General features: G+C 36.4%; 1 protein-coding gene across 2 annotated transcripts in view; it reads left to right on the forward strand.

The window, feature by feature from the left end:
* Nucleotides 1-25,640, forward strand: part of NRIP1 (nuclear receptor interacting protein 1) — a 101,693-nt gene that overhangs the window by 49,919 nt on the left and 26,134 nt on the right. The window contains exon 3 of one of the 2 annotated variants that reach the window (XM_040484161.1): nucleotides 1,379-1,503. The gene's annotated coding sequence lies outside the window, so the exon portion shown is untranslated. Of the gene's footprint in view, nucleotides 1-1,378; nucleotides 1,504-13,099; nucleotides 13,507-25,640 lie in introns of those variants that run through there. The other variant, XM_040484162.1, reaches the window with a different exon arrangement.

Below are 25,640 nucleotides of genomic sequence, written 5' to 3' on the forward strand. Positions count from 1 at the left end.
GTATTTTAGTGTATACATAGTATCTCACCATGTAATATACGAAAATTTCCCAGACTTTTTATTTGGAGATTCAATGGCTGTTTTCAATGGTTTCTACTATTATAAATAACATATATTATGACATCCTTATGGCTAAATACTTGTATATATCTTCATTAGGATAAATCCTTGACTTGGAATTGCTACATCAAGGAGCATACAACATTTTAAGAAATTTAATTTTTTATAGCTTTATTGAGTTATAATTGACATCCAATAAACTGCACGTATTTAAGGTTTACAGTTTGATCAATTTTGACATATGTACATACGCATGATACCGTCTCTCCACAATTAAGGTAGTGTTCTTTTGTAATCCCTCCTTCCTGTACCTTCCCACCCCTGTATCCCCAGGCAACCACTGAAATGTTTTCTCTCCCTCTTGATTACTTTGCATTTTCTACAGTTTTATGCAAACGAAATTATACCCTATGTTTTCCTTTTTGTCTGACTTCTTGCACTCAACATGATTATTTTGAAACTCATCCATGCTGTTGCTTATATCAACAGTGCATCCTTTTTTGTTGCTGAGTAGTAAATGTTTCATTGTATAGGCATACCGTAATTTATTTACGTACTGATAGGCATTTGAGTTGTTTCCAACAACTTTATTTAAAATAAAGTTGCTTTTCCGACTTCAGCCAGGTCACGATCTCGCGGTCCGTGAGTTCGAGCCCCGCGTCAGGCTCTGGGCTGATGGCTCGGAGCCTGGAGCCTGTTTCCGATTCTGTGTCTCCCTCTCTCTCTGCCCCTCCCCCGTTCATGCTCTGTCTCTCTCTGTCCCAAAAATAAATAAAAAACGTTGAAAAAATAAAATAAAGTTGCTTTGAAGATTGGGGCACAAGTCTGTCTATGAGCATAAGTCATTTGATGTCTATTACAAATTTTGTGCTAGGAAGGTTACATAAATAGTATTTTGTAACAGAAAAGGCTTAATATGAGAAAAAACTATATATATTTTTTCTTTTTATTTTTCTGTTTTGAAAATACACCTTTGGAAGGATTTAGAATTTTTAGTTGTAACTTAATTGAATTGATTTGACTGAAATTTAAAATTAACAGAGGTTATAAGTATATCCGAAACAATTATAAACCTTTTCACAGTTTGTTTTCTTGAAGCATCTACTTTTATCAAATGTATTGTCTAGAAAGCAAAGATCTGTTGCTCTCCTTTAATGAATGATTCATATTTCATAAAACCATATTTCTCTCTTAAATGCCTATTTCTACATGGAACTTGAACAAGAAAAGATACTGGGAAAAGTTTACAGAACTTCACACAAGATATTCCAGAATCTGGTTTGGAATAGATGCAAAACTATCTTTTCCTTTTCCTCAGATGCACATGAGACTGAAGGAGGAACAGGGAATCTGAAGACTCCAGATGACAGGAGAGCTACTTTTCAACAGCCTTCTCGATTTCCTTTCTCAGAAAGTAGATACAAACCTTGTTGGAGACAGATGGTGAGAATATTTTTCCTGCATTCTTAAGGCTTAATCAATGTAATTTAATATATTTTGGACCATAATTTCTTAGTTATAAATTAGCTCGTAGTCACCAGATTTATATTTTGTGTTATATCTGTGCAAATTATTTCATTAGGCACAGTGTGGTTTAAAACAAAACAGTGAGGGGGCGCCTGGGTGGCGCAGTCGGTTAAGCGTCCGACTTCAGCCAGGTCACAATCTCACGGTCCGTGAGTTTGAGCCCCGCGTCAGGCTCTGGGCTGATGGCTCGGAGCCTGGAGCCTGTTCCCGATTCTGTGTCTCCCTCTCTCTGCCCCTCACCCGTTCATGCTCTGTCTCTCTCTATCCCAAAAATAAATAAAAAATGTTGAAAAAAAAATTTAAAAAAAATAAATAAATAAATAAAACAAAACAGTGAGTAAGATATAGTCTAAGGAGCTTACAGCGAAAGGAGATAAATAAATTTTATCAAGCAGTAGAAAGAAGTTAAATGCCCTAAGAAAGACACGAGAGATTCTTCAGAATTCAAAGGTATAGATTACTTCTGGAGAGGGACTGAGAAGCTTGAAATCAGAAATATTAGTTGTGCTGATGATAATTTGTTTTTACCAAAAACCAGAGAAAATGGACAGTTAATATAAAACCCGAAACAGCAATCTGATTTCAGATAAAAAGTTAATTATTGTTTTGAGGAAAAATAGAAGCATGTTTGGTTATTGTGGTTTTATCACAATCTGAGTCAATGATTACTTTTTGAATTATATAAAATGGTTACCTCTTACAAGGCAGATAGTATATTAGCATTTCTGAGATGTGATAAAATAATCTGATTAAGTTACCACAAGTAGGTGGGCAGTACGACAGAAAGAGATGGGCAAGTGGTTAATTCTACTTGGATTAGCACTCGTGTTATCTCGTATAGCTACAGCCTAAATGAATTTGTCATGTCTTAAGCTCTAGCACTTTGCGCTGCTTACGCCTGGACAGAAGCACTTCGAGTAAACTGGGAAAGGACATAGTGATGAATTATTGTGCTCATAATTAGTTGTGAAGAGTTCACTTTCAATTAGCTAGCTGAAAAATCTTGTTAGAAGAAATCAGATAGGAAATCCTAAAATTCACGGTATTTTAATGGACCCTGATGTTTCTAAAGGGGGATGGCAACTTTGAGCCAGATTTTTTCCTTATTTTATGTGTGAGATGGTGGGCACAGTGCTAATACAAATTCCTGTTTCCTGACTATTCTGAGTATATTCAGAACACCCAGGGATTAAGTTATTTAATTATTCTTCTTATTTTTTTGTTTTACGCATTCTCTTTGTTCTTTTTTGTAATTTAAGTAGGAAAATCTTTAAACCATTGTATTTGTCAAATAAAAGGACTATACAGTTACTAATAATTTTTTGGTTTGCTAGTCATTCCTCACATATTCTTATATTATTTTTTCCTCTAAATTGAGATTTTAAATTGACCAGAGTTTTATTTGTTAAATGCTAAGAGTTCTTTCATTCAGGTATAATTATGTGTTAATGACTGATAGTCCAAAATCTGCTTTTATTATTTGATGAGCATAGTTGTTACTGCGCTCTAATTCTCAACTTTTAATTTTGCTAAAATGAAAATTATAATCATGCATATTCTTGTGACCCACAAGATATAATTAGTTTGTTGTTCTTAATTTGTCAACGCCCTTGTTTTACCAAGTAACCAACAACCACTTATGACAGTTGGATAAATAAATCATAGATAGCCAGCTGGCAAATTTACATAGCCAAAATTTGTCCTTGAAAATGATCAAATTTAGATCTTTTCTCCCAGATAGAAAAGACAGATTATTTTGAGTGTACAATGAATAGTTTGAAAGCATATAAAAATGAGCTATTAGTGATGATCACTTATGTACATTTAAATTTTTTCAAGATTTAAAAAATGAATATATGTTCAATATGTGTTTTCTAAAATATGTTTTGTTAAACAATTCTTTGTTTTGAATTAGAGGTCCATGGTCAAATAAATTTGGAGAAGTTGTTATAATATATCTTTTCAGTAGGCATTCTGTTAGTCAGCCGTTGGATTCTTAATTTCCAAACGAGGATTTTTATATATCTCAGAAGACTAGTATTCGATAGAATACAGTTGAAGAGTGTGAATTAATATATTCCATGAGGTTTTACTATAATCTGTCCATTATACAGCTACCCTCCAGAAACAGGTATGTCATATTTTTAAGTAATGTTCTTGTGAATGAGAGGCCAAAGAGGGTGATAAGGAAAAGGGAAAAGAATTTGATTCAATGAATATTGCAAATCGTATAAAGTATGAAGTGTTTATAAAGCTTCTCCGTGCCTTAGGCCAGATTTCCTTTGCTCACTTGTCAGCTCTGTCTTTTGAAAAAAAAACAAAAAACAAAAACTTATCCCATATAAATTACAAAATAAAATCACCTTCTTTAATGTTTTATAGGCCTCCATATACTTTCTGTGCTCTTTTTATTTCAGAGTGCAACATTTGTTAGCTAATTTTGGTAAGTGTTGGTAATACAAAAAACAGTGACCATCTCGGGTGGAATTAGATAATTGACCATAAATCAGTTTAGCTTCAAATACTCATTTTCTCACTAAGTGGAGTTTTTATTGTTATATCTTATGATTTCTCCCTGGGAAGAGTTCTTTAATGTATATATTTTTCTTCTAGTTCAATTAAATTGTTGATAACTATTTCAGTAGATTTTATGTCAGATATAGAAATGTCTGTATGAAGACACAAAAATGGCCAGTGAGTGATTCAGCTGGTTCTAACAGATTGGGTTACCAGGTTGGTAAGTCTAGTTGTCTACATGGAATGCCTTCCCCAAACTTTATAAAACATGCCTCATAGTAAGGTTTTTAATTTAAGAAATAACACTTTGAAAAAGTGCTTAAACTCCTACACAATGTTTTCAGTATATGTGCTGCCGAAGCGAGCAGTACACAACGTTTTCAGTTGATAACATGGTACTGGTGAAACCAAGATCAATCCAGAATCTAGGGGAGTTATTTTAGTTGGAATCAATTCCCATAAATTAACTTGGCTTTCTCAACTGATGTTTCCTTGGTTTTGTGGACAACCTGGGCAAGAAAATGTGGATGCTGGGCTTAAATGAAGCATTAATTACCAACGTTGCTTCCACTCCCTCTTTAATTTCCTTTCCCACAGCCAGCATTTTGTCTCAGAGTGCATTTCTCATCTGGAGTGTTTGTGCTAGAAGCCTCCTTACTTATGCCTTTGCCTCCACAGCCACTACATTTTCCTAAAACTTCCAATTCACTCCTGTTACTAGTCTGATAAAGTAATTCAGCAATCCCAATAGCATAATGACCATAAGAAAGTAACAGGTCTTCCTTAATCCTAATACACTGTTACAATGGGAAACGTTAGTATAATTAACATTTTGCTGAACTTGGTGTCTTTAAAGAATTGGCTTTTTTTTAAGTCTTTTACTTAATACCTTTAGTAAGCTTTACCTAATACCTTTAGTAAGTTAATGATATTAACGAACATCATTTTGAGAGGAAAATTCTCCACTATACCAAGCCACCATGTCAACTCGGGGTTTTTCTGTCCATGAAAGGTGGCAAATGAAATAATTAAAATAATTTTAAAATGTGTTGATCAGAGTGTCAATTCACTTTCTCTTCTTACACAGACCATGGTCGTCTTCACTTAAAATAACTAGGGAGCCTGATATTCTCCTTGATTCTCTGCTATCTTTGCCCATCAATCACATGGCCTGCGGTTTGCACTTCTGAAATTAGTGTGATTCTAACAGTAGGGTTTATGCCCTTCATCTAGATGACTAGAATTTCCCCATTCTGGATTAGAGATATGCCAGTAATTTTCAAACCCCATTTATTTTCTTTTCTTCATTTACTTATAGACAGATTATTGACAGTACTGTCCATGCAAGCTCCAGCATGAAGCTTTTCTCTCTAGTTTACTGCCCCTCTGTCCCACCATCTTGCAGCCTATTCTCCAAGGTCCTCAAAATATCTGTGGTGAAGAACCAGCTTTTGTTTTCACTTCATTTTTTTTTTTAAACAAATTACTTTCATTGTATTTTTTAAAAGTTTCTCTCTACAACAGGTTGGATATTAAGAAAAAGACATACAAATTATAAATCCAGATTTTTCATCACTGAATTCAACAGATAACCTCAAATTACTTTATCAAATTCCATAAAACTTCCTAATTACTCACAGTTTCTGTTATTTGAGTAGATTACTTAACATTTCTAGAACATACTGTGTGCTGTTGGGCTTCCCTGCTGGGACTGATGCTCCTCCCACTGCTTAAAGAGAGCCTTTTAACTTCTGTTCCATTTGGCAAAGCCTTGATTATTGCCAGTCAATTCACATGCCACCTCGATGGTGTGCCTTCACAACTAGCAGACACGTTCCCTGCCTGTCTTCTTCCCAGTAATTTGCCCTTCCATTTTTTTTTTTTTTTAACTGTGTCCATACCTTTTCTGTTACTAGTATCTCACCATGTTGTGGACTATATTTTTTTCTGACAGGATGGTGAGCCTACCAAGGGCTAGTTTGTCACTTAGTTATCCTTCTGTCTTCAGTTCTCAATGCATAGCAGCCTCTTTATAAATATCTGTGGATTTGTTACTTCTTGCATGGTAAATTCAGAAGAGGAGTGACTGCACAAAAATAGTAGATATCTTTAGTCTACTAATACCCTCTTTAGTCTACTAATTTTCTTTTTTAAAAGATCGTTTTTTTTGTTTTTTGTTTTCTTCCCCCACCTGGGTCTTTGAGACATGTCTGCACAGAGAACAGTATTTATCTGGCATTGTTAAAAGTATAAATTGTTGAAAATTAGAAAGTAGAGATGTTGTTTGAAGACTGAAACCAAGATTGTGAAGTTCTTGACTCTATGTCAGTAGACTAGCAGCAGTTCTCGAACTTTTCAGTCTCAGGACCCCTTTAGGCTTTTAAATTATTGAGGACCCAAAAGAGCTTTTCTTTATGAGGGCCATATCAACCAATATTTGCCATATTAGAAATTAAAACTGAGAGGGGCATCTGAATAACTCACCAGGTTGAGCATCCAACTCTTGATTTCAGCTCAGGTCATGATCCCAGGGTCATATAGGCCTCCACGCTAAGCATGGAGCCCGCTTGAGATTCTCTCCCTCTCTAAAGAGAGCTCACGTATTCTCTCTCTCTCTCAAATTAAAAAAAAAAAAAAAATTTTTAAAGACATTACAACTGACAAAATATTTAAAACTCAAGAATATACAAGGCTATGTTCCTTTAGTCATTAACACATTATCAGTAACACACATCACTTACTTCTGTGTACATTCATGAGAGAAAGAGACAACAAGCAGGTAACAGGTTGTTATTATGAAAGTAGTTTTGACTTCACGCACCTCCTAAGAGGTGCTTTAAGAATTTTTTCTTTACAGGAATTAACTTGTCTAATTGCCAACAGAGTATTCTCTATTGTTATTTAAATAATGTTGTATCCTACTTTTCGTGTTTGCAGATTAGTAAATTTTTTTTTTTAATCTGCAAGGCTTATCATATTACCCATCCTCATATGAATGTCTAGACATAAAATGTGCTGCAAAGTATTACAGGTAGGATGGAGATGCTTACTCAAGGAAAAGTCATTTTATTTGTAGATACTTGGGGAGGTCATCACTAGTTGTGCCCTGTCAGTACCCTGCTTTCAATTGCTAGACCTTTTTATGACCTGTGGACTTCCAAACAATTCTCCTGTGATGGGTTCTTCTTACTTTAGAGGGTTTGGTGATTTGGTCATTTTCTTCATGATTTCACAGAGTAAAGTTTACTTCTTCAGGGAAGTGAGAAATATTCCCTTCAGAATCGTTCTTCTTCTCTCCTTTGTTTGACCTTCCCCTCTACTTGCCTCAACCTGATCCCTGATGCTGGCTTTCCTTTTCTGAGAGTACAGTCTGCTCTCTGGCAGATAGTTTCTTGGCTCTAGTGACTCCTGTTCTTTTTCACTCCCTACCCTCTTACCTTGGCTGATACTCTGTTAAATTTTTTCTGAGGTCTTAGCAGGACAGTCAGTCTCTGGAGTATTTGACGACTCTCTTCAAATTGCACCGGTACTGGGTCTTCCCAGAGAGTTCTGAGATTTCATTGCGTACCTTGTCAGCTGCATGGGGATACCAAGATGGCTGCTGGTTGGGACTTAATTCGCTAACAGCTTAATATTCTTTGTACTTGTAGTCTGTTAACTGTGTAATGGTGTCATGGTGTGAACTATAATTTAGGGACTTATCGTTATAAGTGATACACTAGAAGTACAAAGCTGATAGAATGTTGGGGACTTTTTATTTTTTAATTCTGAGTTCTAAACATAGTATACACAGAATAAATGTTTGCTGAGTTAATTTTATTCTCATTAGTGTTGATGGAACTCTTTATAATGTGGGAGCTCCAGCAACCACATTATGGTTTAAGCCAGACATCTGTCTCTTATGGCCAAGGGAAGATACCTTCACACTATTCTGAAAAGTTACATGTTCCTGCCTTAATAGACAAAAATCCTTACTTGATATTTAATGAAGAGTGTTATTTTAAATGTACAAAATTCAAATCTCCAACAGAATCTGATTCTGACTCTTTGTTAAATACCTCTACAGGAGTTCCTGATTTTCTTGAAACTGTACAAATCATGTCAGCAATGTGATTTACAAACCTGGGCTTGAGATATGGTTATTATTTTCATAATTTTTTGATTTAATGTGTTTGCTATTAAAAATATCCTATTTTATAGCACTATTTATGTTCTACACATTGCTTTCTAAATATTCAGACCAACCTTTATCGTTTTTTGGAGTTATCTTTTTGTTCAACATTCTTGCCCCTGTCTCATTTGGACCATGTTTCCTGCGCCAGTTCATCTCAGTTTCTCCCCTCCAAGCCGTCAACAACTCTACAACTTTTGTTTTTGTTTTTGACATGCGTTTAATCAGACTATTGCCTGTAACCCTTCCACTGCCCACCAGATAAAGGCCAGCTCCTTGTCATGGCCTTGATTCAAAGTCCTTGGTCCCAATTGCGTTTTCATCCTAATCTCTAGTCACATTGGACCACCCCCCCTTCCTGTCTCACACTCAGCTCTTCCCTGCCTTTGAGTGCTATTTCTGTAACCTAGCGTGGTGCCATTCTCTTCTCCCTGGCCAGCCCTTCCTTGTTTTTTAACCATCGCTGACCACCACCTAGGGCACATGTACCTGTGAACTGAAAACCTAGTTACTGCTCACTCTGTGTCCCTAGAGTCCTTTTTTTTTTTTTTTTAAACAGCCTTCAGCCACAGCATTCAGTACAGTATATGCTCTTGTCTCCTTTTGCACAGGGACTAAAGAAATGCACACATATGGTTCACTCTCATATATTGTCTGCTTACTAGGTGTTACTTTACCCTTTTCCTGTCCCATTCAGAAAAGTGTGTCTGAATTCAAGTAAGTGAAAGTGTGGTTGTTACTCCGCATAATCTTGGATTTACTTAGCCTATTTTTTTTAAAGGACCTAATTTGCAACCTACCAAACCTTAATAAACTCTGTACCTTTTACTAAATATTCTCTCTGACTAGTTACATCATACCTTTTATCTGATGATGACGAATTAACATGTTCTAGATGGAAAGGTACTTAAAATGCAGTATCCTAAAGACAGTGATATGGCTATTTGTTCCTTCGACTACTTCTTGGCAGCATAGCTACTTAATAAACTTTGAAAACATTGCCAGGGAAGACTCGCACCCAGTTCTTGGTTCGTGCATTGGAGATACTACAGCACAGTAACAACGTTTCACACTGATTTTTTTCCTAACGAGGCTGACATTGCTTTGTTCATTTTATGTTCCTTTTCACTATTCTGATTTTTCCCCCCTTAGCAGTGTATCCATCATGTTAGATATAAGAACCTTGTAAACCTATGATGTGATTTTGTTGACCTGTTGTCATTTTAGTAAGCTCTTTGTAATATGCATGAAGTTTGTGACTTAACCAGCTATGGCTTAGTCCTTAAAAAAAAAAAAAAAAAATTCTAGAGATTAATGTGGATGGAAATGTTTCCTTATTCTTAACCTCTCACTGTGCTACAAATCGAAAAGATAGCAAATAGAGCTTTAAGTTTTACATTCACTACACTAAAATATGGTCAAAAAAAAAAAATTGACCCAAATTCTTTAATCAGTGTCACGGGAGGTTTGATTTTGAGAACTAATAGCTGCCCCATCCTTTGTGATTGCTTGCTTACGTAATTTGTTATGAAAGAATGCTTCTAGGTAAACTGTCTCTCCAGAAAGCCTGTGATTTGTTCTGTTCTGCTTAGGAAGGGTTAAGAGGAGACAACATCCTGTCAAAGACCTTGTTTTTAATTTTGCCTCTCACACTGGCACAGATCCTGCTAAGAGCAGCCCAGATTAGTTCGGAAAACCTTTGAAGAGATTTAAGATGTCCTTCAGCTAGTTTGAAGGTTTTTGTCTTGCAAATCCAGTACAAGGGCGCCTGCAGGCATCTCGACCCTTGCTGTGCTGCTGATGCAGCTCAAGGTCACACTAACCCGCCCTGTGACATTCAACAACAAAAAAAAAATTATGCGGTGAAACTGCTTCAGCGTTTAGCCAACCAACAACTTCCTTTAGTGAGGAACTGAGGAAGAAGTCTTTTTTTCCCCTCTTTTTCTTTTTTTGGGGGGGGACTCTGAATTTTTTGCTGTAGGAAATAATCCCGGATTTATGGTGTGTGTGATGACAAGGTCATTTCTTAATTAGAACACATGTAAAGAACAAAGCTAAATGGCTTCAAAACAGCTTTGTAGTTGATGGAGAGGATTTAAATTATTTAAAGAGATAGTCACCCATGTATGATGGAAGCTGAATTCTAAAGGCATTAACTCCTTCTTTCCGGTCTACTTGCCATTTCTTTCTTTGAATTCTTACGTCTGACTTTAGAAGGTTGAATTCTAAACTAAAGAAAATTTATAAATGCCCATTTTTTCACAATGTGAAACATAATTTATGAATCAAATTCTTGGATAAACTTTTAATGGAGAAGTTTTCTTCCCACGACAATTCTCTCCTAGAAACTTCATCAAATGACTTGATGTAGGAGCTAGGAATTATGAACTTTTCCCTCTGGCAATTGTGATTTATTTCTAATGTGTTGGAGGGGGATGAGTGAAGTGCTTTTTATTGCCTCCCCTTGTCTTCCTCACTCTTACCCATTTGTGATGTAGAATTCTAGTTGAGCAATTTATCCCTGCTTCTTTACAAATTATAGTACCTATCATTCAGGTTTCTCAACTTTCAAAGAATCAGCGTGGGAAGATACATGCTTTTTTCCAAGGAAAATAAGGAGCGTTAGTTTAAAATGGACTTTAAGAAAGTTGTTTCTGAACATATGTAACTTTTTCAGGGCACGAGGAAACCGTGTCCATAAACGTTAAGCCATGTTGGATTCCCTCTCCTTTGTGGGCCATGTTTGCCCATTTTTGTTCCTTTTCTGCTGCCTCCCAGTGCTAACTACCAAAGACATCCGTTGGATACAGTCCAAGTGGATTGGCTTTCTATGCTTGAGACTCAATGCGTATCACCTCTGCAGGAGCAAAATAATCTGAGTAGTTTAATGTAGTTGTTTTTTTAAAAATATATATCATATAGAGAAGCACGCATTGCAGTTATTTCTTTATACACAGAATCACACTGTGCAGAGAAATTTAACATCAACATAATGATATCAGCCTAACAGTTTTCCCAGAATTCATACCCAGTTGCTTTCGGAGAGGTATTTCCCAGTAAGTGTGATTAAAGTAGCATCGGGGCAAGTACTTTATGAAGATGGATAATATTTGAGGTGTGATTATTTGAACTGGTATTTTCGATTCCGTGGGCCACACTTAAATGTAAGTGTGAGGGGATAGCATGATAGATTGTATAAGAGCAATTTAGAGTTAACCAGACTTACTGTTCTGAAGGATTTTCTTCTAGTCAAGAAATAGTTTATTTGGGTCTTCCAAGAAAAGTAAAAAGGTATGTATACTGTTAGGTAATGAGCATTTTAAAGGATTTGAGGCTTATAAAAAAGAAAATGCCAGAGGGAAAATCTACATGCAAGAAAATGCTTAGCGTGACTCTGTACATTCCCTGCCCTTGCCTGGGGTCTGGTATGCCCTTATGTCATGTATGACCCAGGCTCACCTGCTAGTAATTTCTAATTCACTGTCCTAATTCATCGATTTGTTATCACTAATTGTTCTTCATTTACTTCTGTGTAGTTTCCAGTACCTAAAGGGTTGAAAGGTTGCTGTAATTGGCACCCGCAGCTGCTCTTTCTTTTGACAGGGGATAATTTTGCAGCCTATGCTTTGTGTGACAGCTGCCTAATTGGGCATTCTCCCCTTGTAGCAAGCCTGCCTCCTCCAGCCTCCCTGCTGACAAATGGTGGTGGATTATAGATGAGGACACGCTGACCCATTCGACCTTGCTGAGACAGCGGGGAGGGGCCTCCTGCTACTTGAGGGAAGCTTTAGGTCATTTAGAGGACAAGGTCATGAGCCAGGTGGGGAAATGACATGATATCACATGACAGTAGCCTGATGACACGGTCAGTGTGTCAAGGACAAATGCATCAGTATCGATTAAACATTATTGCAATACTTCATTGAAGGCCCCAGTATTTCCTAATTGTTCCTGCTGCATTTTTTTTTTTTTGAAGAAAAGGGAAGAGTGCAGAATAAGACACATGTTTTTTTATCAGTGTTAAAGCATTTGTGTACATGAAAATAGAGCTGGTTTAGGAAGCCTCCTTTTAAGTTTCTTTGATTATGTAGAGTGTTTTGTTCTTAATTGTTTCTTAGTTTGCAGACCCTTGACTATCAGTACTTTTTAGAGTTATTTGAAAATTAAGGCAAGCAAATGAAAATGAGGTAATATGTGTTGTTAAAACATATTTAACAACTTCTGTCATCACCCTACTCAATGATTGGCATACCTTTTAACATTTTGGATAAGAGAAGAAGCCAAGTGAAAATCCTTCATAGAGAGGAACCTCAGCATTGTGGATTTATGAGATCAAAATTACCACTATGCTACCATAATTATAAAGTGTTTAAGATGTTTTTTTAAGTAACATTTTAAGACCTGGAAATATTTTTTAAATAGGTTGGGGTTATACCTAGTATAAAAACTTTAAGATAAATGAAAATCTTCCAGACATCTTTTCATTATTGGTAATGTGCATCGTTTTCTTGAAGAAGTGGACTTGAGCTATTTTATTACCTTCTTAAGTTTAAAATTTAAAGAATCTTTGCTGTGTCTGTTAACCCTATGTTAATACCTGAAAGTATAAGTCTATGTACACTGTATTGGATAGTCCAATTTAGAAAAATGCCATGTTTAAAAAACTGAATACTGTCATGCAGAGAATACTGATCATGATCCTCATCTCTGGAAAATCATAATTATTGTTGGGTACTGTTGGATCTAAGCCCCCAGTCCAACAGGAGGTGATTTTATGCTCTGAAATTAAAAAAAAAAAAAAAAAAAAAAGAAAGAAAGAAAGAAAGTATTAGTGGTAAAGTGTGATGAATTAGTTCACCGAAGTAGACACATCTGTATTTTTGTGGCATGTGCATGGTGTGTGTGTGTGTGTGTGTGTGCGTGCGTGCGTATGTGTGTTTAATTTTGACCGTGCTGTGCATGTGTTAGCTGCTCTCAAGCCCTGACTCAAGCTTGGTGGAGGTTTAATCCTGTGCCCTTGTACACGTAGACTTGATTAGTAGTTGTGGTTATCTCAGCAGAAGACATACCGCCCTCCTCCTAGTATTGGTCGGGACCTGGGCATTGGGGAGTCAAGGCAAAGGAGAAAGAAAAGAGATTTTACATTAGTATTCTATGAAAGCCTTACTGTCTGCAGAACAAATTGATTGCTCCGGTGTACCTGTGCTTGGCACCACTGCTGTGAAAGAAAGGTAGGGTTGTAATCTGTTTTATTGTATTACATATTGTGACACTCCAGGAATATTTAACATGCGCTCTTTCTATGGCACGTGCTTGAAGTCTAAGTAAAGAGAAAGGAAATAAATGAATGGAAAGTATGCAAGAGCAGTGGGCTACAGCTTTGTTTACTTCAATCCATGAGAGTTCATTCGAATAAGATAATTTTGCTGAAAGCGTCACCGGGAACATAACCTGATTGATAACGAAACCCTGTAAAGTGTTCTGAGGCACTAATCTGCTTCACTGCTTGAAACGTGTCAGACGGAGATGAAATTCAAGCTAATATTGTGAGGATTTTAAGCACAAAATGAGTGGGAGAAGTCATGGAGGACCTAGTTGGTTTAGGAAATGATTTTTAATTATGTTTCAGGGTATTACATTGTTAAAGGTCCTACCTAATGTGGTACAGAGAATGAGAAAAATAGATTTTCAATTAAAAAAAAAAGAAAGAAAAGAAAAAGAGGTAGCCACTATACTACATTAAACTATATTAAGGAAATTAAGAAATGTGTTATTTACTTTATTCTTTTACTAGTTTCATTCATTTGCATAAACACTGTACTGTTTGATTCTGTTTTGGGAAATTGAAACAGTTTTTCTAGTTTGTTTTTTTTTTTTTTTGGTTTTTATTTCTGGGAATGTTTTTCAGAGAGAGACTTAACAGTATAAAATTCAGGATTGCTCAGTATGAGTTAAATAAATGTTTTAATATTTCACAAAACGGTTGAAATATCTGTGATTGGGATTTGACCCCTTGCCATTTTCAGGCATTCTTGAAATGTTGTAGCTGCACTTTTGAGGTTACATATAAATCTGTACTGTGAAAGGGAGAGGAGATATTCCTCTTGTCCAAGCCCCTTGCCACATTGAACTGCAGGTGCCCTTTGCCTCCTCTGTCCCCATCCTGATCCTTTGATTATAATCGGAACACTTGATTTAGGAAAGAGAGGAAGCAGAATAGCTCACTGATGGAATTAAAGTTGTTTTCCATTGTTTACTTTAACAATGAAATTAGTATATAGCTTTACAGGTTTTACATTACATTTCGCTTCTGTAAATATGTGAGTAATTGTTGTGTATATACTAACTTTATCTCACAAAAACATCCTGATACAGAAGATCAGTGTAATCAGAGGTCATGGACATTGGTTTAGACTTGCTCCCCGATACTTTTATAGAAAATGAGTGAATGGAGAAACATGTATTTTAAGCATCTGTTAAATAACAAATACAAATGTACCAGTTCCTGATATGATTAAAATTTAAGGTTATATTATCTCTAAAGGGAAGGGATGTTTTCAGAGAACTTTTAAACTTGATGGCAAAATGAAGACTATTAGGTAGGTTTTCAGTTGAATGTAAGTCATCAAAATGATTAGTACTGTACTCTTATACACTAAGTTTTGTGGGTTTTTTTCTTATTGAAAAAATGTAAATTGAGATAATGTAAAGGAAAAATAAACCATAGAACTAAGAGCCAGAATATTTTCATTTCTAGAATAAAACATATTTTGAACTTCTTCTACTTTTAATTTTAGTTTTTAGTTTTGTAATTGCTTTTCAAACTTTGAACATTTTGGACTCTTTTACCTTTTTAAAAGAAATGAATGATATGCATATATATAATCTTCAGCCAACTCAGAATGGGAACACAGAGGAGAGAATACCAAGTAAAAGAAATTTATATTTATGTTTTCTTGTTGTTGTCTTTTTTTTTTTTTTTTTTTTTTTTTTTTTTTGTGGAGAGGGAGGTTGCTTTTTGTTTACCAAAGTACCCACAATTCTTACTGTACCTGGCACATAATAACTGCTCAGTAAATATTTCTTGGTCAAATGAATAAACAGCACTCAACCAACACCCCTTGCCCCCCATACACACACACTTGTTTTTTTCCTCTGGTCTATTTACAGTTTCAGTTTTTGCTGTGCTGATGGTAGTGAGTTTTTAGCGTCAGCTTCTCTTCTTTTTTTTTTTTTTTTTAATTTTTTTTTTTTTCAAAGTTTATTTATTTTTGGGACAGAGAGAGACAGAGCATGAACGGGGGAGGGGCAGAGAGAGAGGGAGACACAGAATCGGAAACAGGCTCCAGGCTCTGAGCCATCAGCCCAGAGCCCGACGCGGGGCTCGAACTCACGGACCGCGAGATTGTGACCTGGCTGAAGTCAGACGCTTAACCGACTGCGCCACCCAGGCGCCCCAACTTCTCTTCTGAAAATACTCTGTGTGTTGAAGGAATAGAGATTTATAGCTTTAGAACTAACCTAGGGACCATGTTTATAGAATTGTTTTACAGTTAGAGTAATTCACTGTGCCTCACATCGTTCTTCCTCTGAACATTAGATGAGCACGTACGAATATATGAGTTCCTCACTTCAGATCGACTCATCTTTTTTCCTCCTATACTGGTCTATGATAAGACATTTTCTAAAGCTATGAAATCTGTTTCTTATTTAGATTCTTTTTGCGAATCTAGGCACATTATGCTTATCAACCAACACCAACACGTTACATTGAACATCCAAGAAAACTGCATGTTCACTTTAGTGTTCACTTTAGTCAGAGATACCTAAGCACACTAAATATATGACAAAAACAATGTTTAGCATGTTATCATGACTATTAATTTAGGCCATGAAATGAAAGTCATTCATGAGGACAACTTGAAATATGTGGGTGACAATTCTCTAAGCTCAGTTAATGAGCAAAAGTTTTTATTTGGTGTCCAGCATTAGCTAGGCTGGGACCAGAGTTTTTGCATGGTAGCAACCTCAGAAAGCAGTTAATATAGAGTATGTTTAACAAATGAGAAATCTTATAGCCACAGTAAAATTTAATTCATTCCCAAATAGGATGTATATTAAAGCAAACTGATGTTACATCATTTTATATACACACAATTATGGATTGGTCCCCATGAATGTGGACCCAGTATATTTTTATACTGGAAAGAATGACAAAATACTGAGTATCACTAAGAAAGATATTAAAAACTAAAGAAAAATCTTTATATAAAATTATAGTGTTTGTATTAGTGTAAATATGTGAATGGTGCAATCACAAACGCATTATGGTCTATTGATATTTAATATTTTATGGCAGTGTTTTCTTTAATAATAATGTAGTAATTGCTGAGCAGAGAAAGAGGACAGCTAGCATAGACTCTTCTTGGGAAGGAACCTCCAAGAGGGGATACTAGCCAGGCATGGCCTCTTTGAAGCATAATTAAATGCTGAATTGCCAAATTCGAGAAATATTCTGATTCAGATTGTCTTCAGAAAGATTAGACTCCTGGGGATGGAGTTGGGGTTTGTGGATGGGTCCGAGCATGTCAGATGGGTATCCAAGTTAAAGACGGTCTGTCCAAAAATCAGTGCCTGACAAGAGTAGACTTGCCTTCATATAGCTGGGCTGGGATTCATAACCTAATTTTGTTTCTAGCTGAGAAATGAATAGGGAACTAGAGAACTGACAGAAAACCAAATTGACCACCCATAGAGGCAATGGGGAACCTAGTCAGCATTGGAGGTGTGGTTTGGGGACTTGGCCATCTCAGGCTCAAAATTCAACTCTATATGAAGCTTATAAGTCATAGGAGTGGACTATGGAGCCTTTCCCCCACATTAGTGGGGGAAAGAATTCCATATGTATCTCTTTGATTCAACAGTTGGGCAGAGCTGTTTATAGGCAAACTATTTAACACCTTTAAACCTCAGTTTACCCATCTTCAAAATGGGATTATTATATATCTGCCTTTTGAGCTTATTATGAAGATTAAATGAAAAGACACATGAATGGTGCTTGGACCTTATACATATTTGATTGTTTTGGTGGGGGGGGGGGGGGGCTGGTGGTTTGTGTGTCTCAGTGTAAGACAGCCAAGCCCTGTGTAGATGTATTCTTTATGCTACTAATGATAACAGAGGACTTGACTAGTTAACCATAATATGATGCAGTAGAACTGGGTATTTCAAAATGAATGATATAGTCTTTACATCTTTTATATTCAACATGGTAAAGCTATTTATAAACTCTTATTCCTATTTTTTACCTATCAATTTAGTTTCAGATTTCAACATTAAAAAAAAGTCTGTAATTTTAATAATATGATTCCTTGTCAAAAGTACATACTTGATCAGTTATCTGAGTTTTATTTGTATTGACTGTGTTAAAATATGTATAAAAACTGTGCATGATTTCAGTGACCACCTTTCCATGTAAGAGTGTAAAACGCCTAAGTAGATCATGGCTCTCACTTTAGAATCTAGAAGTTTACCTTTCTTCAAATGCCACTCGTAGTTCCTAGACTCTTCTTTTCTCCCTTAAGTTGTAGAAATTACTTAGCAATTACAGACTTTTGTAGATCTTTAGGAGACTGGGATGATCTAAGTTTAGAAATGTGAATGCCAAATAAATAGCAATTAATACAATACTTTCTCTGGAAGGCACAGAAAAGAGGATATTAGAAATGCTTCATGATTGATCTGAGTTTAAAGGTAAACTTTTTCATTGGGTAGTACTTGTAATTTTAAATGAAGTGATTATTTCTTTTGATCTTTATAAAAGCTCATTACTTAAAAATCAAAGGATTTCTTAAAGCATCTTTAGTTGGCTTACATGATAAATTTAAATGATTTTATATATATATATATATTTCTTATACTGTAAGTTGCTTTTCAGTATAAAGATTATGTGGTCAGAGAGAAATATGTATAGATACCCACTTACTCAGCAAAAATTTAGCATCTCAGACGTACCTGTGGCAAACAGAATAAAAGTAATCCTGGTCCTTGTGGAGCAATAATTACAGCATAGTACTAGAAGACGGGCGTTAAGTACTTTAAAAGCAAGGAAAAGCAAGTAAGCAAAAGTATAAAACTACAGAATGAGAGAACTCCTAAGACAACTGTGTTTTTCCTGGGTGCTTTGCTAGGGAATAAAGCCATTGGGAAACGCTTGTGGGAAAGGAGGTGGACATATTGGCTAAGCTGGGGAAGGAGGCAAAGAAGCAAAGGAAGAGCCTTTCAGGAAGAGGGAACCACACATGCAGAGGCTAGAAGGCCAGTAAGAATTGTCTGTTCTGGCACCAAAGGACGTTTGCATAGCTTGAGTGATGCTGTCCAGTATAGCGGCCATGAGCCATACGTGGTTTGTCTGAATTGAGATGTCCTCTCAGTGTAAAATACACTCTACAGAAGGCCTGACCTGATGAAAAGAATGTAAAATATCTTAAGAATTTTATATATCACAATGTTTTGGATATATCGGGTTAAATAAAACCTGTTCAAATTAGTTTTACCTTTTTTAGCTTTTAAAAAATATGGCTACTAGAAAATTTTAAATTACGTTTCTGATGCTCATTATATTTCTGCTGGACAGCACCTTAGTAGGATGTGATGAGCAAGGGACTCAATGACTGGAGATGAAATTGGGTAGATTCACTGGAGCCAGTTTACAAGGCCTTGTGGACCCGTAGAGGGGAATTCAGACTTTATTCAAAGTGAAATAGGAAACCATTATGGGTTTTTAGCCAAAGGGATTTACCTTTTACAAAGAGCATTGACTACAATGTGGAGAATGTATTGGAGGGGGGCCAATTAGGAAGCTAGTACAGTAGTCCACACATAACACACAACTAAACTGGTTATCCCAACAGCTGTCAGATAATGTTATATAAAAACTAATCTCTGTAATCATCAATGAGTTTCTCAGTGTTATTTGATAGAATTTCTTAAGCTGTGGATGCAGACATTGGTTTAGGTTTACATGTATAAGAATTTTCTTTCCTCCATGTTCATGGAATATTAAAATTCTCACAAATTTAAATATCGACCAGCCTCGGAGAACACTGTTCATGGAAATAGCAATACCTGAAAAGCCTGTAAAAGGTTTTTAAGAGTTTTGACAAGCCTGAAATATCTCTTAATACTTTGGGGTTCAAGTACTTATTTGATGATTTGATGGAGGCTGTTGATGTCATGGGTCTCTCAGGCCGGCACAGCCACCTGTCCGGCAGCCTTGGATCTCAAATTTAAGAAATGTCATCATGCCCAACTATTTTCTTGGTAATCTCCCATCTCTTGTCCCAACTATTTCATCCTCCCAACTATTCTCTTGGTAGAGTTTATTCTCCCTCTTTTGTATGTGAAGAAACTTGAGACTTAAAGTAATTAAGCAAGCTGCCAAGGTCATAGGGTAGTAAGTGACAAACCTTAAGCTGAAACTCAGATCTTTCAGATATGTGTTGTGATTTCCTCTTATCTAAATTGTTCCTTTTATGTAATGTGTGTGTGTATTTGTGCACATGAATGTGAATTAGATTTGTCATTAGTTTTATTTGGCTCAGAAGCTATATTTGTAGCACCACTGTTTAATTATATAAAATTGGAATGATTCATAACTTTGGCTTTTCACTATTGCTTGTACTATTCTGTGGTGGTACACGTTTTGAGTTATTTTTCATAGTATTGGAAAAATGACGAACATATAGTCTAATTTTGGTTTTTTTGAATTGTTTTTGGTTTTTTGCTTTAGAGGGAAAGATAGAGTTTATTTACTATAGAATCTGCTTCCACTTATGAGTACTTAGAGGATACCAGCCACAATTCTATGTACTTGGCATGTTTTATTTCATTAAATCCTTTTTACAGCCTTATTAGATAGTAATATCATTTCTAGAATCACAGAAAAGTAAATATCTGACTTAAGATTTAAAGCCCAAATCCTCAGCTTCAGTATGTTATCCACTTTTTAGGTATATTTGAAACAATTATCTTCTCAGTATCCATTATAGAGCACTTACACTGTCGATAGTATTTTTCACTGCAAAAAGCAAAGGTTGTTTAAACATTAAGTTTTTAAAAATCACATTTCCCTAGCAAAATTAAAATTGGTCCAAGTTTTATCACTGACAAGGCTGATACTTTTCAGTAAACTAATAGTTTTATTTCCTTTTGTTAAATGAAAACAAGAGACGAAAAATCAGGTAGCACTTAAGTTCCCACTGTAACAGCATAAAAATCTAGCATTTTGCTTGTAATGGATGATCTTATAAATAATTGGATAGTGGAATCAATAGGCCCAATACTGTGGCTAAGCAATGTCCTATAACTTAACGTACCAAGTCCTAGTAGAATACATCTTATATGGTTTTACTTTAGATTTCAGATTCTATTTGTTAGATATTCTGTTAGTTAGGTATGTGGTATTATATAAAAGGTTGTTTAAAATACTTGAGTATCTGGGGCGCCTGGGTGGCTCAGTCGATTAAGTGCCTGACTTTGGCTCAGGTCATGATCTCACGGTTCATGGTTCGAGCCCCACTGTAGGGCTCTGTGCTGACAGCTGAGAGCCTGGACCCTGCTTTTGCTTCTGTGTCTACCTCTCTCCCTGCCCCTCCCCTACTCGCTCATGTGCGCGCGCATGCTCGCTCACTCTCTCAAAAATAAACATTAAAAAAACTTAATAAAATACTTTACTATCCAAAACATTTGCAATATAGTACTACCTACTGTAGTTTCCATTATACTATTTGATTTTGGAAAGCATAGGTTTTGCCTGATTAACATAAAATTATATTAAAACAATTATGTAAATTATCATCAATATCTATTAGAGATGTAAGCAGCGCAGAGAAGGGGAGAGTACATTACCATTTCTTAAGGACTTGCTGTGTTGGGTGTTTTATATCCGTTATTTAAGTCTTCACAACTGTCTCTGTAGATAAGTTGATATCGTACGTATTAAACTGAGGCTCAGACAGATTTACCCAGAGTTGCAGAGCTACTGGATGAGCCCCAGTGCTACTGTGTTTGAAGTTCACAGTATGTTTTATAAATGAAAACGGGAAGGAGTTTTTGATTCTACAAATTGTTTGAAGGTGTAAAAGAAGCACTTTCCAAAGGGAACTGTGGAAAATCTGACTTTTAGATTTTCTTCATTTTAAATTATTGACATGGAAAGCTGGTGAGATTAGAGTGATGTCTAGTCCTGCAACTAGCCAGTGCAGTAAAACAGTTTATGGAGTCTAGTTTCTTAGTCACCGATGGTTTGCTGTTACTGGTCTCGAGTTTTGTTGGTTACTTCCAATCCTCTCTTGTCCCCAGGCCCATCCCTTGATAAAACAAAAGTAGAAATACTTAACATTGCAAAATGCAAAGATTATCTTCTGCAACTGTAGAAGTGTTTTTCTTGTTGGCTTTTTTTTTTTTTTTTTTTTTTTTAGTAACTAATAACTGGATATTGAACAGATTTTAAGGAGGTTGAATCATTTTTATTCCTTCTCAGTCATAAATAATTGTATTAAGAGCATTTGGCTAGTATCAACTACCTGCTGACCACTTTTCTTGATTATGTAGTTATAAGTAGAAACTCAGGGCACATTCTTATTTAGTTTTGTTCCTGTGTGCAGATTTTAATGTATAATTTTATTCTTTCATTTTGTGGGTACCTAGCCCTTTTAATTCTGAACATGTGTTCCGACCCGTTTTACTTCACAGTATTTATACTATTAAATAATATATTTAGAACAAAAATATTGTTAAATCTGGGGACTGTCTTTAGTACACTGTAGATATTTTTAGATATGGAAGGAGTTTTTCCCCCTCTTTGTGCCACTTTTCTTGAGAGTACTCCAATAGCATACATATCTTTTGAAAGGGTGAGGGGATACCATAATCGGTAAGTCAATTTTGGTAACTATAGCAAACCCATGTTTGTGGTTAGACTTTTTTAGGGGTGGGGTGGATTCTAAGTTTTTTATTTGAAAAGTTTGAATGGTATTCTCTTGTGTAAATCGATACAGAAACTTATCAACCATTTCTATGAGTATATCATAAATCACAAAACTCACTGAAGCTGAATTTGTAAGTTAAATTGTTTAAGTGTTTTCCTTGCCTCTGGGACTTATTTCAAACATAGACTGAGTTTCTTTAGGTACTATAGGGTATTCAGAATAGAGGAGAAAACATTGGTCAGAGAAACAGAGTATGGGAGAGGAGAAACATTTCTTAAAGAAAAAGCCACCTTTAATCCTGGATGAGGTTTCTTACCATCTCAAAGGTAAATGGACAATATTTATATAAAGTCTCTCCCACTTTAATGCTGGGAATATTTTTTTAAATTTATTTATTTATTTTGAGAGTGAGAGAGAGAGAGAATGGAAGAGAGGTGGAGAAAGAGGGAGAGAGAGAATCCCAAGCAGGCTCCACGCTTGGCTTGGAACCCTAGATGAGGCTCAATCTCAGGACCTTGAGATCAACCTGAGCCAGTATCAAGAGTCGGATTTTTTTTTTAATGTTTATTTATTATTGAGAGACAGAGCATGAACAGGGGAGGGGCAGAGAGAGAGGGAGACACAGAATCGGAAGCAGGCTCCAGGCTCTGAGCTGTCAGCATAGAGCCCCACGTGGGGCTTGAACTCACAAACAACAAGATCATGACCTGAGCTGAAGTCGGACGCTTAACCGACTGAGCCACCCAGGTGCCCCAAGAGTCGGATGCTTAACCAACTGAGCCATCTAGGTGCCCCAGTACTGGGAATGTTTTGGCAAATCTTTGTCACATGCCTGGGCTCTAGAGTATGTTGTGGGGAAAGTAAATGGAGCAATGGATACCACATTTTCTCTGATTTCTTCCTTCTCCAAAAGGAGTGTATTAATTTTTCATTCTAGTCACTTTTTGAACATTCATTATCATTTATGCAAGTATTTTTATTTCCTTTCGCTGTCCATGATACTTACCTCTAAAGCTCAACTGCAAAAAAATTGGAGTGGCACTTATACAAGTCCCCCTTGTGTGAGTAAGAAGGAAGATGAAGAAGGCATTTTATTCCATCTGGAGTGGGAATACACACTTAACCCCTGAAAGGAGCTTCAGTTCTAAAAGATGGAGAAGAGAAAGAAAGGCAGAGTGATTAGGCTTAGCTGTACTAAGAACATTCTCAAGAAGGCCTTTAAAATAACTAGAGCCTGGGGAGACGTGATAGAATCTTAAAGAGGATCTTGTTGAGCCTTCTACTTTTAAATGAGTAAAGTGAGGCACAAAGAGATAATATAATAACACAAGGTCACTTTTTTCTTTTTTTCTTTTTTTCTTCAGTATCTGTTGTAGCCACAGAGTTCCAGGAGTTCGTCCAGATGGCCAAATTCTGTATCTTCCCTCTGTTGATTCTGCCCAGGTCCTATTAGTAGGAAGAGGCATTATATATGATATGCAGGAAGGAATTGAGCAAGAACTAGTTGGAGAACTATTGCAGTGGAGCCTTCTGATTCTTTCCTTGTTTATCCCAGCATGGAAGAATCATTATTTCTGACCAAATCATTATTCCTTTGGTCAATTATTGTCAAAACATTTTGGGCCAAGGCTGATCTAGGATCAGGAGCCACCAAAGTTTAGTTAAGAATTGGAGACAGGTGGAAATCCAATAGTTGACAGCAGCTATACAAGAGAAGTATTTAGAGCCCTTAGGTACAACCTGACCTTGCATGAGACAGGGTAACCCTGTTTTCCACTCAACTTCACTAATGAAGTTTCGCTGCAGGCACTGTAACAGTGTGATGCTGCTCACTGTTCAATGCCATGCCTATTTTCTATTAGAAATAGGGTCCAGGCGCCTGGGTGACTCAGTCGGTTGAGCGTCCGTCTTCAGCCCGGGTCATGGTCTTGCAGTTCGTGAGTTTGAGCCCCATGTTGGGCTCTGTGCTAACAAACAGCCCAGAGCCTGGAGCCTGCTTCAGAGTCTGTATCTCTCTCCCGCTCCCCTGCTCATGCTTTGACTCTCTCTGTCTCTCAAAAATAAATAAATGTTTAAAAAAAAAAAAATTAAAGAAATAGGGGCATGTTTTTCTAGAGATGGTGGAGGTTAGCTGAGTCAAGATCCCTCAAGAGCCCTCTGAGCAAGAACCATCTGGTCTTTATTTGCTTGCAAACTTCAGCATAACCCATCTACATATCCTTATTGCTTGGTTCTACTTTAAGAATTCACTTTCCACATGCTTTCACACATATAGCTTGAATACAAGTGTCTCCCTTAAGATTTTATCACCTCTTATCTGATTCCTAATGTAGCTCCATGGCATGGATGCGTACCTTTCAAATTAAGAGAAAGTAACTGGATTGTATATTGGATAGACATTCCCTCTAAGCTTGCCTTTCTTTCTGACATTGAGTCTCAAAGCGTTAAACCCTGCTCAAGGCTCATCATGTAGGGGTTGGGCAACACTGGCCTGAACCACAGTTAGACATTAATACCTGCATTATTAAGTATTAATAACCCGCCCTCTCCCACTCTTAGAGACAATTCCCAGCATAGAGAATGTGGCTTTCCCATCAATACCAGGACCCTTTCTAGTTCTGAATACCAGCAGTATTCATGAGTAAAACAGGCAGGATTAATTTAAGACTGGAGAATTATAAAAGAAGAGTAAACACCTTGAGAGCAGAGGAAGAGTGGAAGGATTCAGGAAGAAAGAAGGAATGTGAGGGGAAAAATACATGCTTAAGAGCTAGAGCAACTCTTGACTGTTGCCTTAGGCTTGTGGTGCTAGAGTCATGATCTGAACCCACTTGATGGATATGAGTCTGACTCTAAGATCTTAGGGACTGCTCTTGAATTCAGAAGTCCAGATTTGTGGACTTTGTGCAAAATTACAAAGTAGAAGAACTCAGGAGCATGGACAAGGAAATAGGTCACCTGTGCTCTTTCATGGTTCCTTCTTTTCTTGATTGAGAGGAAGACCAATACTCTGTTTTACTTTTCATGTGAAAAGAACAATGAGTCTTTATTTCTTTTCTAGTGCCAATGGTTTAAACGAATTGCTCTCATTTTGAGTATGAGAAATCATTTTTAACATCAGAAAATTTCAATCCCCTTCACCCCCCCCACATAATATATATGTTCATGTAAATTCAGTAACTTTAAAGTCAGTTAAGTTGCTTGGCTAATAGGAAAATAAAGATTTATCTACTTCTAGATTTAATAGAGTAGAGGGAATATGATAAAGCAAATTAAACTGTAAAGTTCTTCAACATCAGTAAGTTTCACACAGCTGCAGGGATAACTTGACGAAAGGACATGTTCAGCCAGATGGCCTGTGCTGGCCTCCTTCC

Source organism: Herpailurus yagouaroundi, unplaced genomic scaffold (assembly GCF_014898765.1).
Source record: "Herpailurus yagouaroundi ecotype Mexico unplaced genomic scaffold, PumYag 162, whole genome shotgun sequence".
NCBI classification, from domain to species: Eukaryota; Metazoa; Chordata; class Mammalia; order Carnivora; family Felidae; genus Herpailurus; species Herpailurus yagouaroundi.